This window comes from Rhinopithecus bieti, unplaced genomic scaffold (assembly GCF_001698545.2).
Source record: "Rhinopithecus bieti isolate Rb0 unplaced genomic scaffold, ASM169854v2 scaffold_35166, whole genome shotgun sequence".
NCBI lineage: Eukaryota > Metazoa > Chordata > Mammalia > Primates > Cercopithecidae > Rhinopithecus > Rhinopithecus bieti.
The window spans coordinates 812,018-827,157 of record NW_016815254.1 but is presented as its reverse complement, the minus strand read 5'-3'; the positions used below and the strand labels follow the sequence as shown (position 1 = coordinate 827,157).

The 15,140-nt window shown below is 44.3% G+C and overlaps 1 protein-coding gene across 1 annotated transcript in view; it reads right to left on the bottom strand.

The window, feature by feature from the left end:
- TRAF5 (TNF receptor associated factor 5) overlaps positions 1-5,050 on the bottom strand; it is a 58,564-nt gene extending 53,514 nt beyond the window's left edge. Inside the window, exon 1 of the mRNA XM_017853056.1 lies at positions 4,978-5,050. The gene's annotated coding sequence lies outside the window, so the exon portion shown is untranslated. The remainder of the gene's footprint in view (positions 1-4,977) is intronic.
- Between the last annotated feature and the right edge of the window lie 10,090 nt (positions 5,051-15,140).

Genomic DNA, 15,140 nt, shown 5'->3' with positions numbered 1-15,140 from the left:
GGCTGAGGCAGGAGAATCGCTTGAACCCGGGAGGCAGAGGTTTCAGTGAACTGAGATTGTGCCACTGCACTGCAGTCTGGGTGACAAGAGTGAAACTCCATCCCCCCCTCCAAAAAAAAAAAAAAGATGGTCTACTCTGACACACAGCAATTCTTCTGCTGGTTTTTAATTTAAATTTGATGCCTTTAGGCTAGGCATGCATTTTCCAGCTCCCCAGAAACCCCACAATGCTCTACAGCTATTAACCACATGGAAGGAGAAAACCAGTTTTACTGAATATCTGCCAGACTCCACGTTCTGTGTATATATTGACTCATTTAATCTTTCCAGCAACCCCAAGTGGCACACATTACTATTTCTATTTACCAGTGGGAATACAGACACTATAGAAGTTGGGCAACTTGCTCAGATTATATAACTACAACCAGCAAATCATAAACCCAGATTTGAACCCAGGCCCACCAGATTCTGAAGTCTACACTGTTTCTACTACATCATCATTGAAAGTAGCAGGTCTTGACCAGGCTATGTATTAGGGAGGCCCCTCTGCAGTAGTGTGAAAAGGAAAATTGAATACAGATGGACCTGGGGCAGGAAAACGAGTCAATGCTTAATTAAGGTTGCCCAGGAAAGAGTCCCTGTGGCCCTGAACTGGGAATAGATAGATCAGGACTGGCTGAGGGGGACAGGATAAAGGTGACTGAGGAACAGCAGCAATTTCTGCAACAGTTAGAGAGAACACAGAGAAAGAGGCGGCCCGGGACGAATGTCTAAGGTGCTCCTAAAACAGCATGGGGAAGATTCTGAATATTGCAAATCATAATGGTGAAGAAGATAACTGGGTGAGGGATGGAAATTTGATCAGCCTTTCCCTAAAAGTGTTGGTTTAAGTCTTGGAAATGGCCAAGGGCTCAAGGAAAGAAGCACAGAGAATTGAAATCCAGCCTGAGGACCCAGGCTTGGCTCTATACCTGAATTTGCAGGACAGAGGAAGATAAGAAGCTGGATGTCAAGGAAGGGAATGCTGGTGGGGGCAGTGTAGCAACCTCCAAGGAGGTAAGTAATAGCTGCAGCGTGGGCTGGTATGGGCTGGCGACTGAGGAGTACCAGGTCCTGGAAACCTACACAGAGCAATCAGAGCAGCACAGCAGGTGCACGGTGCCAAGTGAGCAGCGAGTGCAAGAGCTGGCCACTCTTTCCAGAAGCTTGTCAGTGAAAGAAAGAGAAGAGGGACTGGGGAAACATGGAGTCTTCTTATTAACAGAAAACTCAGCTTGTAGGGGAGGGAAGAAGTCTGTGGGAGGGAGGGAGGGAAGAAGTCTGTGGGAGGGAGGGAGGGAACCTCCGCCTCAGAGGGAGGAGGAGAGAGCTGACTTGGGAGTGTAGATGGAGAACGTGCTTTTGCCTTGATCTGGAGGAGAGCACTTTCTCCTTGAGAGGAAAAAAAAAAAAAAAAACCGCCATGGGAAAAAATTCAGGAATGTTCTGAATTGCTAAGGAGGGAAGCTGATGGAGCCTGTGGTGTCAAGAAATCAGACATGGGGCTCTGCTGAAAGTAAGTGAGATGGCAGCCCTCGCTCCACACAGATATCCTGGGAGGGCACTCACTGGGCTTTGTCACTTAATACTGGGTCTCTAAGACCTGCATGTCACATGGATACTGCACAGTGTACAGACCATTTGCATATATACTGCTTTTGCTGCAGCACGATCCAAGCATGCATCACTACATGCCTCCAGGTACAAATATGCAAAATGTGCTCACCACTGTCACTGGAAACAGACTGAGTTCCTCTGTCAGGACTAATGAGTACTTTCACTTTTATCTCCTGCCTGGTCCTCCATGCCACTTTCTCACAAGATAGGACTTGTTGGAGGCCATGTGGGTCAAGGCTGCTGTGTGATCCTTCAAATAAAGCTTTCATCTGGGCAAGGCAACAAATTCATGCTGGCCCACTCCTGGGTGGTGGTGGCAGCGGCAGTGGTGGCAGCGGCAGTAGCAGCAGCAGCAGCAGCAGGGGCCTGCCAGCTCTAAGGACTGCCTCTGCCCTGCAGCATGTTCACCTCTGCCCCAACACACACAGACACTCACCTGCTACACCTCTACTGGAGCTAGAACTCCTATCCAGAACCTCAGAAAAAGCCACAACCTGGGCAGAAAAAAGCTCTTCAGAGACTGAGTCAGACACTAACCCCGATCAGTGACAAGGTCAGGCAGCTTTCGATGACTGTCTCGCTGGTTCTCTCGTCCTCCTCCTGCCCAGAATTCTGGCTTCCTTTAGTTAAGAAACTATAGGAAAAGCACAGGAATTGGAGAAAGAAGACTTGGGGTTGGGTCCTGCCCCAACCCTACATGCTGTGAGGTCTTTTAAATCACTTCTGAGCCTCAGCTTGCAACCAGGTAAAGTGGAAGGAATAGCATGTGCCTCTCCCTTCTCTCTTGAGAAGGTAGTGAGAAATTAATCAGATGAGATGGGCTTCTTGTAAGCTGTACAGTGTTATTCTAATTTCTGGATTTAAGCAAGTCCTGCTGGGAGCTCAACCGCTCTCTCCCAAACCTACCCAGCACTTGTCCCTGGCAGCTCAGACCCCAAGGGAGACACACCCTGAATGAATTCAATTCGATTCACCAAACATCTGTTTAGGCCTACTCTATGCCAGGTTCCAAGACACACATGAAAACAGATACGGGTCTTGCCCCGAGTTTGCCTGGCTGGGCAGAGCTAACAGAGTAGATGCCTGTTCCTGTGGTGGTTAGGCCAGAGCCTCCAGCAGAACTTGCTCCATGTTGCTGGAGACAGACCACAGAGGCATTATCAGAATCTGGGTCCCCTTGCTGACCCCTCAGACAGAGGAGGAGGTGGGCAGATACGGCTCTCTGAGAAGCCAGGGTGAGGGGCCTGGAGCAGGGGAACCAGACACCTCAATGCTCTGGGCCTGGTCCAGCAGTGGAGCTCAGGGAGCTATTTACCCCTCAGTGCTTCACCCTCACATTCTGAGAGATGTAGAGAATAAGCCTGCTCTAACTCATGAGGGCGTCATGGAGGACAAAATGAGAACAAAACGACAAGAGCAAAGAGAAAATGCTCTGCAAAGGAACAAGTTTTACAAACAATTATTTTTCCTTCAAGGTCTTCCCCAGTAAAGCTGAGCTAATCACAGAAGGTTTGTCTAAGTACTGAGGTGCCTTTCCCATTGCTAGCCTAACAAGACTGACTCTGAGGCATCTAGCTCCCCGACTGTGCAAATCACCCCGTCTGAAACATCCCAGTCCCTATCATTAGGACATTCAGTAGACGGCAGCTCTTTTTCACATTCTTTCCATCGCCCTACTACCCAAGTCCAGCGAGTACTCAGGTGATGCTTGCTGACAGAGGGAAACACCGCCATCCTACCCTGCCCATCACAACAGGCCTCAGCCCAGAGGCCGTGGGAGGAGTATCCTTCTCCATCACTTCCCCTGTTCCAGATGCTGGCTCAGACACTTTCTCCTGCCTCTGTCCAGGACCCAGGGATCTGAAAGTTGATCCATTCCATAGAGTTACAACAAAAACAGTAACTGTAACAAAATCAAAAACCTTTACAGAAGCTAGGCGTTTTCTACTTCCATCTTACAGGCATCGTTCCTGCAGCAATTTCTGTCTTTCTAGTTCAAATTAGAGTTAGGGATGGAAGTGTTTCCACCCAAACCATCAATTACATTAACACCCCTGTTTTCAGCTTTGTGAGTACATAAGGCAGAGCAGCTGTGCTGGGATTTGTGAGGTCCTAGCCCAGCTTTTTGCTGCCTAAAATTATCTCGCACACACCCAGAACTGTTCTATTCCCAGAAATGGTTCAACTAATTTCTTTGCATCTCAGGTCTTCCAGAGCCCTTTTAAAATGCAAGTATCTCTGGAGGAAATAATCATATTCCATTGGCCCCAGCCCAGTTCTCACACAGCACCTGCCCAATAAATATTTACAGAATTAACTGTTCACCAGATGCCTATCTTCACAGGAGGTGGGTCAGAGCCCAGGGCTATGGAGGGTGGGGGCTGCAGGGGCAACCCTGGCAGGGAGCCTCGCCTGGTTTCTCCAACCTCAACGCTCGCCTGGTGCCACAGCGAGATAACTGAATTCTCATGAAAGTAAATCTGAAATACCCAAATATGGAAACTTAGCAGAAGGAGGCAGAATGAGCAGAGAAAGTCTGCCGGCCAGAGTGGCCCAGTGGGACCCGCGGCAAGAGCTTGGCCCCGAACATTCTCAGAACCACCAAGACCCTGCAGAACAGGAACAAAGTGGAGACAATCTGGTACAGAGAACTCAGAATCTGCGAGTTCTCTGGGTGCCTCTGGGCAACTCCTTCCACCTCTCCTAACTTTGGTTTGCGTCAAGGCTCATTAGAGCTGGCCTTCTGGGGGAGGGGGGTATCTGCTTTCTAAAGGAAGACGCGCAAACGAACAGTTAGTGGAGGCTTCCATTCCTGGCAATCCTGACGTTTCATTCTGGAGTTGCTTTGATTGGAAAGCCCTGCAAAGGTGGAGGGGGTGCCTTCGGGGTCGGAAGGGGGCCAGGGCCCGGCAGTGCGGGTGTGCGGGACGTGCCTGAAAGTCCTCCCCACCAGCGCACCCCGACGGAACCTGGCCCCTCCGGTCCACAGCCGCCCACTGGACCAGCTCCCCAGCTCGGGACCCCCAGTCTCCGCCCTCGCCGCACCTCTCCCCGGCTAAGAAAACCCGCTCCGCACCGCACCCGCTGTCCCGGGGCAGTCGGCGGTCACCTGCCCCGCCGGTCTCCCGCGAGCCCGGGACCCTCTGCCTCCCTCGGCCCAGCCACCGCCTCGCGCCCTCCCTGCCGGTCGGGGACCGGCCGGACGCCAGCAGGCGCTTTCGGTTTCAAAGTAACTGGGACGAGATGAAAAGCGCTCGTCGGTGTCCCCACCCCGGACCTTCCGCCGCGAGGGCACCCTGGGCGGCGATCCGCCGGACTCACGTGGGGCTCGGCGCGCGGCCTCCGCCCGGTCTGGCAGGCGCGCAGGCTGCCCTGGCTGCGCCCGCTGCGGCGGCGAAGCGGGCGGAGCCTGGGGCGGCGGGCGCCGCGGGCGGAGGGGCGCGGGCGGGCGCAGGGGAAGAGCAGACGCGCAGGAAGGGGTCGGGCGGAGGCTGAGACCGTCACCCAGGCGGTTGGAAAGCTAACCTACCCGCTTCAGAACCGTTAGTATCTACAAGTCTAGTCATCTAATTTCCCTCACGTGCGTTCCAATTGTGGACGTCTTGCTCTTCCGTCAGGCACGATAAGGCTCAGCCAGTCCTTTTCTGTGTTGACCTATTTGCTCAAGGCCTTGAAAGTTGGCTCAAATCAGTCCTTCCCAGACTTTCCTTCAGGGTAGCACAAATTTGCCAGCCCTCCTCTTGCTGTTGGCCTGTTGGCCTAACACTACTAATCTCTGAGAGTTGTAGAGCTCCCCGTTATGTCAAGGGTTGGCTTCCCAACCATCTCTTGTGGTCCTCAAAACAAGCTGGTGAAGTAGGCCTGGTCATCCCCATTTTACAGATGAGCTCTCTGAGGGCCAGAGCAGCAACGTAAAGTGACGTACCCAAGGTGAGACACACTCAGCAAGCTCTGCAACTGGAACTTGAATCCAGGTCTCTCTCTCTCTCTTTATTTATTTTATTTTTTTTTTATTTCATTTTATTTTTTGAGACGTAGTCTCGCTCTGACGCCAGGCTGGAGTGCGGTGGTGCGATCTCGGCTCACTGCAACCTCGGCCTCCCAGGTTCAAGCGATTCTCCTGCCTCAGCCTCCCGAGTAGCTGGGATTACAAGCATGCGCCACCACGCCCGGCTAATTTTTGTATTTTTGGTAGAGACGGGGTTTCACCATGTTGGCCAGGCTGGTCTCATCTCTTGACCTTGTGATCCGCCCTCCTCGCCCTCCCAACAGGCCTGAGCCACCGCACTCAGTCTGCGCACTCTTAAACATGGGCTCTTAGTTACAATATATTCTCTCCAAGGGCAATACATTCTATATAAATGAAATGAACCAAAATTCCAATTCTATCTAGATCCTTTACTTTCAGTTAGGCCACCGTGGGAAAAGTACTTGACTGTTCTGAGTTTCAGTTACAGTACTCGTCAATAAAAGGGGAGAATAATATACCCCTTGGGAGTCAAAAACTCAGATGTGCTCAGGAGCTGGGCAGGAAACATACAGGAGGGAGGCAGAGGTTGTGGTCATGGAGAAAGGAGGGAGGCGCTGGTGCACTAAAGAGCAGGTGGAGGATCTAGTGGAGCAGCCACCACCCAGTGCCAGCCTATTGTTACCTGATCTCTTATTTCTCAAAAGAGCCAGAAATCCAGATCCAAACCTTTTTTTGGTTGGTGAGTTAGATTAACCGCTCTGTGGAGGAGATGCACTGGTGGGTGTTGCTTCGGTATTCTAGATCTGTCTCATAATCTTCTCATGAGAATTAAATAAGATGGCACTCCTGTACACCTGACACAGAGTAGGTGCTTAGTGAACCCGAGTTCTCCTCTCTGTTCTGCCATGCACTATAGTTTCCCACTCTTTGTGTGTGTGTGTATTTTTTGAGAGAGGTTCTCACTCTGTCACCCAGGCTGGAGTGCAGTGGCATGATCACAGGTCACTGCAGGCTGGATCTCCTGGGCTCAAGTAATTCTGCCGCTTCAGCCTCCAGAGTAGCTGGGACTACAGGCACACACCAGGACGCCCAGCTCGCCTAGCTACTTTTTTTTTTTTTTAAAGAGATGGAGACTTACTATGTTGCCCAGGCCGGTCTCAAACTCCTGGGTTTAAGCAATCCTCCCACCTCGACCTCCCAAAGTACTGGGATTAAAGGTGCGAGCCACTACGTCCCACCCACTTTCTCTTACAATTGCCTGCTTCTTGCCTCTCTTCTCATTACTTCCAAGCATAATAAAGTTGATAATGATTTTAGAAGTTATATCTCCTTTCACTGGCTGGAACATCAGTGTCTAGTATGCATACATGCAGGTATGCTCAGAATCCCTAGTCCTGTCATTGACTGTGATTTGCTTCTCTCTCCTACTCCTCTCCCCACCAACTGAATAAAGCAGTCAACTGTTGCAAAAATTACGTGCAAGCCTTAAATATGATGGAATAAAAGCTGGGATAGAGAGGTGGATCTTTATTGTGGTGGGAAATGGGGGCCGCATAACTCGAGGGCTGAGTCTAAGTAGAAAGGTAAAGGAATTTTAGATGGATATTAGTCAGAAGTCAATAACATAGTCCCAATTTCCTTGTTGATCATAAAGTGGAATTTGAATCCTGTATGTACGTAAATGCTCATATAAAAAAATTAAATACCTTCAAGTGATAACTAACGTTTATTAAGGTTTTCGGGTTTTTTCTTTTTTTTTTTTTTTTTTTGAGATGGAATCTCGCTCTGTCACCCAGGCTGGAGTGCAGTGGCACGATCTTGGCTCACTGTAACCTCTACCTCCTGGGTTTAAACAATTCTCCTGCCTCAGCCTCCCGAGTAGCTGGGACTATAGGCGTGCACCACCACACCCCAGCTAATTTTTGTATTTTTAGTAGAGATGGAGTTTCGCCATGTTGGCCAGGCTGATCCCAAATTCGTGATCCCAAGTGATCCACCCACCTCGGCCTACCAAACTACTAGGATTACAGGCATGAGCCTCCGTGCCCGGCCTATTAAGTTTTATATACCAGTTTCTGTGCTCAATATTTTTTCATGTTAACTCATTTAATAATCAACTCCATTTTATAGATGGAAAATCTTATCTATTGAGCAATTTGCCCAGAATCACAAAATTCTGGCAATTTTGAGAGGCAGAATTTGAATTCTGGGAAGTCTGGTTCTGGTACTCCTAGCCACTACACCCTACCTCTCAAATAAATGATTGGTGTGAATTCAAACAAAACAACTTAAAGACAAATTTTAGTACTTTTAGTGTTTTAAAAATATTCAGCATTAAGTTCAACATTATATCTAACATTGAACAAAATCCAACCTTCAAACTAAATTCAGTTACAAAATAAGACCAGGGCTGAACTCTACACTACAGTTTTATGCAGAAGGAAAGGGCTAACCCTTTATCTGTTGCTTCTAGACACTGTAATATTGCTCTAGATGCCCGAAGACATGGATTTCAGCTGTTTAATTTGCTGTATAAATTAGGATGAGAGACTGCAACCCTGGCTGCCAATGTAAAGATGGTGCTGATGGAGAGGTGAGGACGCCGCCTACTGGAATAGTAGATGGATGCATTATCTTCCTCAGGCTGCTCCTCTGTGACAAGACTGATCAATGTAACAGTGAGTTAGTTAGCAGGGCGAAAGTTCATACTTCCCATCACCTAGAGATCAGTGAGATCAGATAAGGAGGGAAAATCCTCTCCTTGGGCCATAGACTGCACCTTTGACTCAATTGCAAGTTACAATGGAAAGTCTTTGTCTGTAATAGAACCACACATGGAAAGGGTGATATATTGTAGCAGCAAACCACTTCCAGGCAAAAAGGAGATCTCAGGGTCTTGTGCACAGAGAACACGCAGCTTGCTCACTAAGTAGGTGTTGTATTGAGACAAGACATGAATGACTGGTTCCTTTGCTTCCATCAAATAACCTTTAGCTCAGCTCTGCCTGTCAGTGTGCTGACCACCACAAGAAGAGAGGGAGGGAGTACTGGGATGGGGCAGGGAGCTTCTCTTGGGACCAATGTAAATTTTTTGTAAGCCTCCCTTTGCAAAAGAGCCTGTGTATGTGCATTCAGCAGCTGCACCTTTAACTCAGGAGCTTAAGGAAAAAACCATGTTTTTTTTGTTCTACCTTGCTTTACTCTATTGTTATCTACTATGTTATAGGGTCAGCACCACTCTAAAAAAGCAGACCTGTACTGTTCCTATGGCCATATATTATGTATTTATTCCAGGGGATCCCCTGCTTGATACATAAACACACCCTTCCTTATTCCTGTTCATGGTTTGATTGTCTGATGGTCAGCCTTGGCTGGAGAAATGAGATTTTATTGTTTTATTTTTATTTTTATTTTTATTTTTTTTGAGACGGAGTCTCGCTCTGTCACCCAGGCTGGAGTGCTGTGGCTGGATCTCAGCTCACTGCAAGCTCCGCCTCCCGGGTTCACGCCATTCTCCTGCCTCAGCCTCCCGGGTAGCTGGGACTACAGGCGCCCGCCACCTCGCCCGGCTAGTTTTTTGTAGTTTTAGTAGAGACGGGGTTTCACCGTGTTAGCCAGGATGGTCTCGATCTCCTGACCTCGTGATCCGCCCGTCTCGGCCTCCCAACGTGCTGGGATTACAGGCTTGAGCCACCGCGCCCGGCCTTTTATTGTTTTTAAATTAGGCCTCCTGTCTTCATTGTACACCTGGCTAAGTATGAATTCTGTCCTCTTTGAAAGTTTCTTTAATAAGATTCACACATGCAATTCCTATAACTACTAGGAAAACATTTTAACATATTAATTCTGCATAATCACCAGAAGGCATTACAATATAGATTTAAAAGTTATTATTTAGCCTTAGGAATCATGAAGTAAGATAATAGGTTTGATCGGTTTGGTCTTGCATTTTATAATAGGTTGGTAACAAGGAAGACCATTTATTTGGTATTTATTTTTGAGAATAGTGCTTACTCTATATGCTGAGATTTCAAGCAATGATCTTGGAACCCTGGTTAGTCACATCTTCCATTTCACAGAAAACAGGACAGAAGCATTAGAAAGAAAGGCATAAGCTCAGGAAGGGCCCATCCTGGGAAAAAACACAAAGTTCAAGGGTCTTTGACTCTAATCACTTCTCAGTATTCCATGACCTTGCCACTTCTATCCTCGGAAATCTCATGCTACTTTCTGTTGGCACAAATGAGGGCCTCTCATTGTGATACAGTTTTTGTACAGCCCTTCCAGTTCCATACTTCTTCTTCCTTGTTTAAACAACTTTACTGATGTACTTTTAATAACATAAAATTCACCCAATTGATGAATTTTAGTAAATGTATACAGTTGTGCAGCCATAACCACAATGAAATTTTAGAACAAATCCCTCGCCCCCTGTGTCCATTTGCAGTCAGTCCACACCCCGAGCCCTGGCCTCAAGCAAGAGATCTCCTTTGTCTCCATAGCTTTGCATTTTTTTGAAAATTAATATGAATAAGGCTAGGCGCCGTGGCTCACGCCTGTAATTCCAGCACTTTGGGAGGTCGAGGCAGGTGGATCACAAGGTCAGGAGTTCAAGACCAGCCTGGCCAACATGGTGAAACCCCTTCTTTACTAAAAATACAAAAAAATTAGCCGGGCATGGTGGCAGGCACCCGTAATCCCAGCTACTCCGGAGGCCTGAGGCAGGAGAATCACTTGAACCCAGGAGGTAGAGGTTGTGGTGAGCCAAGATCGCACCATTGCGCTCCAGCCTGGGCAAGAAGAGCGAAACTCCATCTAAAAAAAAAAAAGAAGAAAATTAATATGAATAAATATGTAGCATTTTGTGTCAAGTAGGAAAATACTTTTGTGATTGATCCATGTTGGTGCATAAGTCAATAGTGTTTTATTTCTTATTGTTGACTACCTCATACCATGAATAAAAATTAACCAGATGGAGCATAAGATCTAAATATAAGAACAAAACTATAAATTTCTAGAAAAAAAACATGAAAATATATTATCAAAGCATGATCCATAATAGAAAAAATTGTATTGATAGACCATTTTGTTTATTCCCCAAGTGATAGACATTTGTATTATTTCTAGTTTTTACAATTATAAATAATGCTGCTGTGAACATTTGAATAGAAGTTTTTGTGTGCACATAAATTTTCATTTCTCTTTAGGTAGATGCCTAGGAGTAAAATTAATGGGTTGTATTTTAAGTGTACATTTAGTCTTTTAGATGTTGCCAAATAGGTTTCCAAAGTAGTTGTATCATATTACATTTCTACCATCCATGTAAGAGGCTTCCAGTTTCTTCACATCCCTGACAACACTTGCTATTGTCAGTTTTTTTTAATATTAGCTATTCTAGTGGATGTTACAGGTAGCTCATTGTGGTTTTACTTTGCATTTCCTTTATGACTAATGATGTGATCATCTTTTTATGTACTTAGTTTCCATTTGCATATCTTCTTCAGCAAATGTGTATCCAAATCTTCCACCACCCCCCTCTTTTTGTTCTATTATTGATTTGAAAGAGCTTTTATATTTGAATTGTAAGAGTTCATTGTATATTCTGGATACAAATCTTTGATCAGACTTGTGTTTTGCAAATATTTTCTCCTGGCCAATGGCTAACCTTTTCATTTTCTTGTGTCTTTTGAAAAGTAACATTTTTAATTTTGATGAAATACAATTTATCAATTTTTTTCTCTTATGGATCATGCTTCAGTGATATATTTTCTTGTGTTTTTTCCTAGAAAGTTATAGTTGTTTTGTTTTTTGAGACAGAGTCTTACCCTGCCTCACCCAGGCTGGAGTACAGTGGCACGATCTCAGCTCACTGCAGCCTCCACATCCTGGGTTCAAGTCATTCTCCTGCCTCAGCCTCCCAAGTACCTGGGATTACAGGCATGCTCCACACACCTGGCTAATTTTTGTATTTTTAGTAGAGACAGGGTTTCACCATATTGGCCAGGCTGGTCTCAAACTTCCAACCTGAGGTGATCCTCCCGCCTCGGGCTTCCAAAGTGCTGGGATCACAGGTGTGAGCCGCCATGCTCGGCCGTTTTTGTTCTTATATTTAGGTCTGTGTTCCATCTTATGTTTATTTTTATGTATGATGTAAGGTAAAGATCAAGGTTTATTGGAGGTTTTTTTTTTGCATGCAGATATTCTATCATTTCTGCCATTGAATTACACTGACACTTTCATTGAAAATTAGTTGATCACATATGTGTGAGTCTATTTCTGGACTCTTTATTTTGTTCCATTGATCTGTATGTCCATCATTATACCAATATCACAATCTTGGATTATTGAATCTTTATAACAAATATGGATATTAGTTGGTGCCAATCACCCAGTTTTGTTCTTCTTCAAAATTGTTTTGTCTATTTTAAGGAGTTGCTGCCTGTTTTTGTAAATAAAGTTTTATTGACACATAGCTATGTCTGTTCATTTGTATATTTTCTCTAGCTGTTTTTGAACTAAAATGGCAGAGGTTAGGAGTTGCAACAGTTTGTGGACCACAAAGCCTAACATATTTACTATTTGGCTGTTTATAGAAAAAGTTTACTGGCCCCTGGTCTAGGTCCTTTGCATCACCATATAAATTTCAAAATTAGTTTGTCAGTCTGTGCAAAATAAGCCTGCTAGGATTTTTATAAGAATTAGATTGAATCTATAAATCAATTTGAGGAGAAATGCCATTTTAACAATATCAAGTCTTCCAATCCATGAACAGTTATTTAGGTCTTATTTCTCTCAGCAATAGAGTTTTTGGTGGACAAGTCTTGCACATTTTTGTTTATTCTTAAGTATTTTTTTTGTTTTGATACTATCATGAATAAAATTTTCTTAATTCCATTCTCAGATCAGTTGTTGCCATTATATGAAAATACAATTGATTTTACATTGATCTTGTATCCTCTGATTTTCTTAAGCTTGCTACTTGCAAAAACTACTATTCTAGTTCCTGCAGGTTTCTTGCAATTTTTTACATGCAATTTCATGTCATCTGCACATAAAACAATTTTAGTTTTCCTTTCCAATCTGTATACTTTTTTATTGCCTATTGCACTGGCTATAACCTCCAGTAAACCACTGAATACAGTTGTGAGTGCAGACATCCTTGCATTGATTCCCATCCTGAGGGGAAGCATTCAATTAAGTGTGATGTTAACTGTAGGCTCCTTGTAGATGCTCTTATCAGGCTGAGGAAGTTTCGTTATATTCCTAGTTTTCTAAGTTTTAATCATGAATAGGTGTTAGATTTTGTCAAATATCTTTTCTGTGTCTATCAACATAATCATATGGCTTTTTTCCTTTATTAATATGATATATTGCAATGATTCTCGACTGGAGGTGATTTTGCTCCTTATGGGACATTTGACAATGTCTGGAGACATTTTCAATTGTCAGACTGGGGAGGTGGGTTCTACTGGTATCTGGTGGGTAGAGGCTGAGGATTCTGTTCAACGTTCTAAATGCACAACAAAGAATTATCTAACCTAAAATGTCAGTAGTGCTGATATTGAGAAAAATGTCATGTGCACATGAAAAGAATGTTTGTTCTGCTGTTGGGTAGAATGATCCCACATTTCAGTTAGGTAAAGGTGTGTTATTCAAGTCTTCTATACTCTAATTTTTGGCTTCCACATTCTATCAGTTATTGATGGTGTTGAAATCTCTGACTATAATGGTGAATTTGTTTATTTCTTCTTGCAGTTTTATCAGGAATCCTCTTGATGAACTGCCCACCTTTATCATTATTAAATGACCATCTTTAACCCTGATGACAGTCTTTGCTTTGAAATCTTTTTCTGACATTAATAGAGTCACTCCAACTTTCTTTTGATTAGTGTTAACACGGTATATATTTATCCATTGTATTAGTTTTCTGTTGCTGCAAAACAAACCACTGCCAAAACTTAGCAGCTCAAACACACATTAACTCAGAGTTTCTGTAAGGAATCTGGATGCTTCTACTTTAATCATAGGCTGCAATCAAGGTGTTAGCTGGGTTCTGGTCATCTCAAGACCCAACTGGGGAAGGATCCATTTTCAAGTGCACATCATTGTTGGCAGGATTCAGTTCCTGGCAGGTTGTCCAACTGAAGGCCTGAGTTCTTTGCTGGCTGTTAGCAAAAGGCTGGCTTCAGCTCTTTGTCACATTAGAGGTTCCTTAATTCTGTGGGCTTTTGTCATAAATTTACTCCCATCTGCTGGTAGCTCCTCCTCTGGCTTCCTAGCACTGCTAAGGGTTATTTTGGTTTTTCTATTTCTTGTCATTTCAGTAAGACTGGTGGGGGAGATTATGGGAAAGAAAAGTAAAAGACTATGTCCAGTCTGTCATCTTGAACTGAAATTAATCTTTTTGCACTGCACTTTAATAAAAAAAAAAAAAAAAGAGCTGAGATTGCACCAGAACCAAAAAAAAATTTGCACCAGACTTGGGTACAGAAAGCGAGACCTCTGTCCAAAAAAAAAAAAAAGTCAAAATGTATTTCCCTTATTAAGAAGGGTATGGTGTAAGTAGACATGTAAAAACCTCTAACATACATTGGGCAGGTACTGTATGCCCCAGTTTATATATTCCTCCCCAAATGAGGAAAATGAGGCTCACAGAAGTTAAGTTGTTTAGTAAAGCTGGAAAACTCATCATATTAAAGGTTGGTGGGCAACCATTTTGCATACATAGGCCACAAGCCCTCAATGATTCTGATTGTTTTCACTCTTTTGGAAAAGATGAAGGGGTAGGGTATCAACAAAAATGGTCTTCGGATTAAAGGCCTCTTCAAGCCAAATCTTGTCAAATAAGAAAGCTGTTCTGGGTAGTAAACTAGACAGATCCCTCAAGAGATACCTTGTGTTGTGATATTATTCAGCATCTTCTTAGTTATTGGTAACTGTACCTTACAAGTAAGATTAAATTGTACAGAATAAAAATTTCACCTTTCTTAAAATAGTCCAAAGGAAGGAAAAATATGAAGCATTCTGAGACATCAACTTTGATTTCATTTACATTGTGAAGACTGTTCTTAGATCCCTCCACTTCACATCACCAGCATTTTTTCCTTAGAGACCCTGCTCACCCAGATTCCTGCTTTAGGATTCTGAAGTTTAAATTACTGCATTGTAAAGACCTGTTTCCTTTATTAATTAACAGTTGTCTACTTTAAACCTAGTAATGACAATTGGCAAACATCTCCCCCAATATTAACTTCTGATCTTCACTGTTTCTCCCTTAGCTCTGTAGGACTTAGGAGAGCAAAAACGGGCAGATAAAGCCACATGGCCCTTTAGACACAAACTCACACATCTAGGAGCATTCTTTGTCATGTTTAATTCTCAAACTCCATTGTCGCTAATATACTGCTGCAGAACATTCCTTCCCTAAGGCAGTTATGACAAAGAAGTAAGTTGTGTGGAGTTATACATGACCTACTTTTTCCTAGAAGTTTAGGTACTATCATACATCAGATGT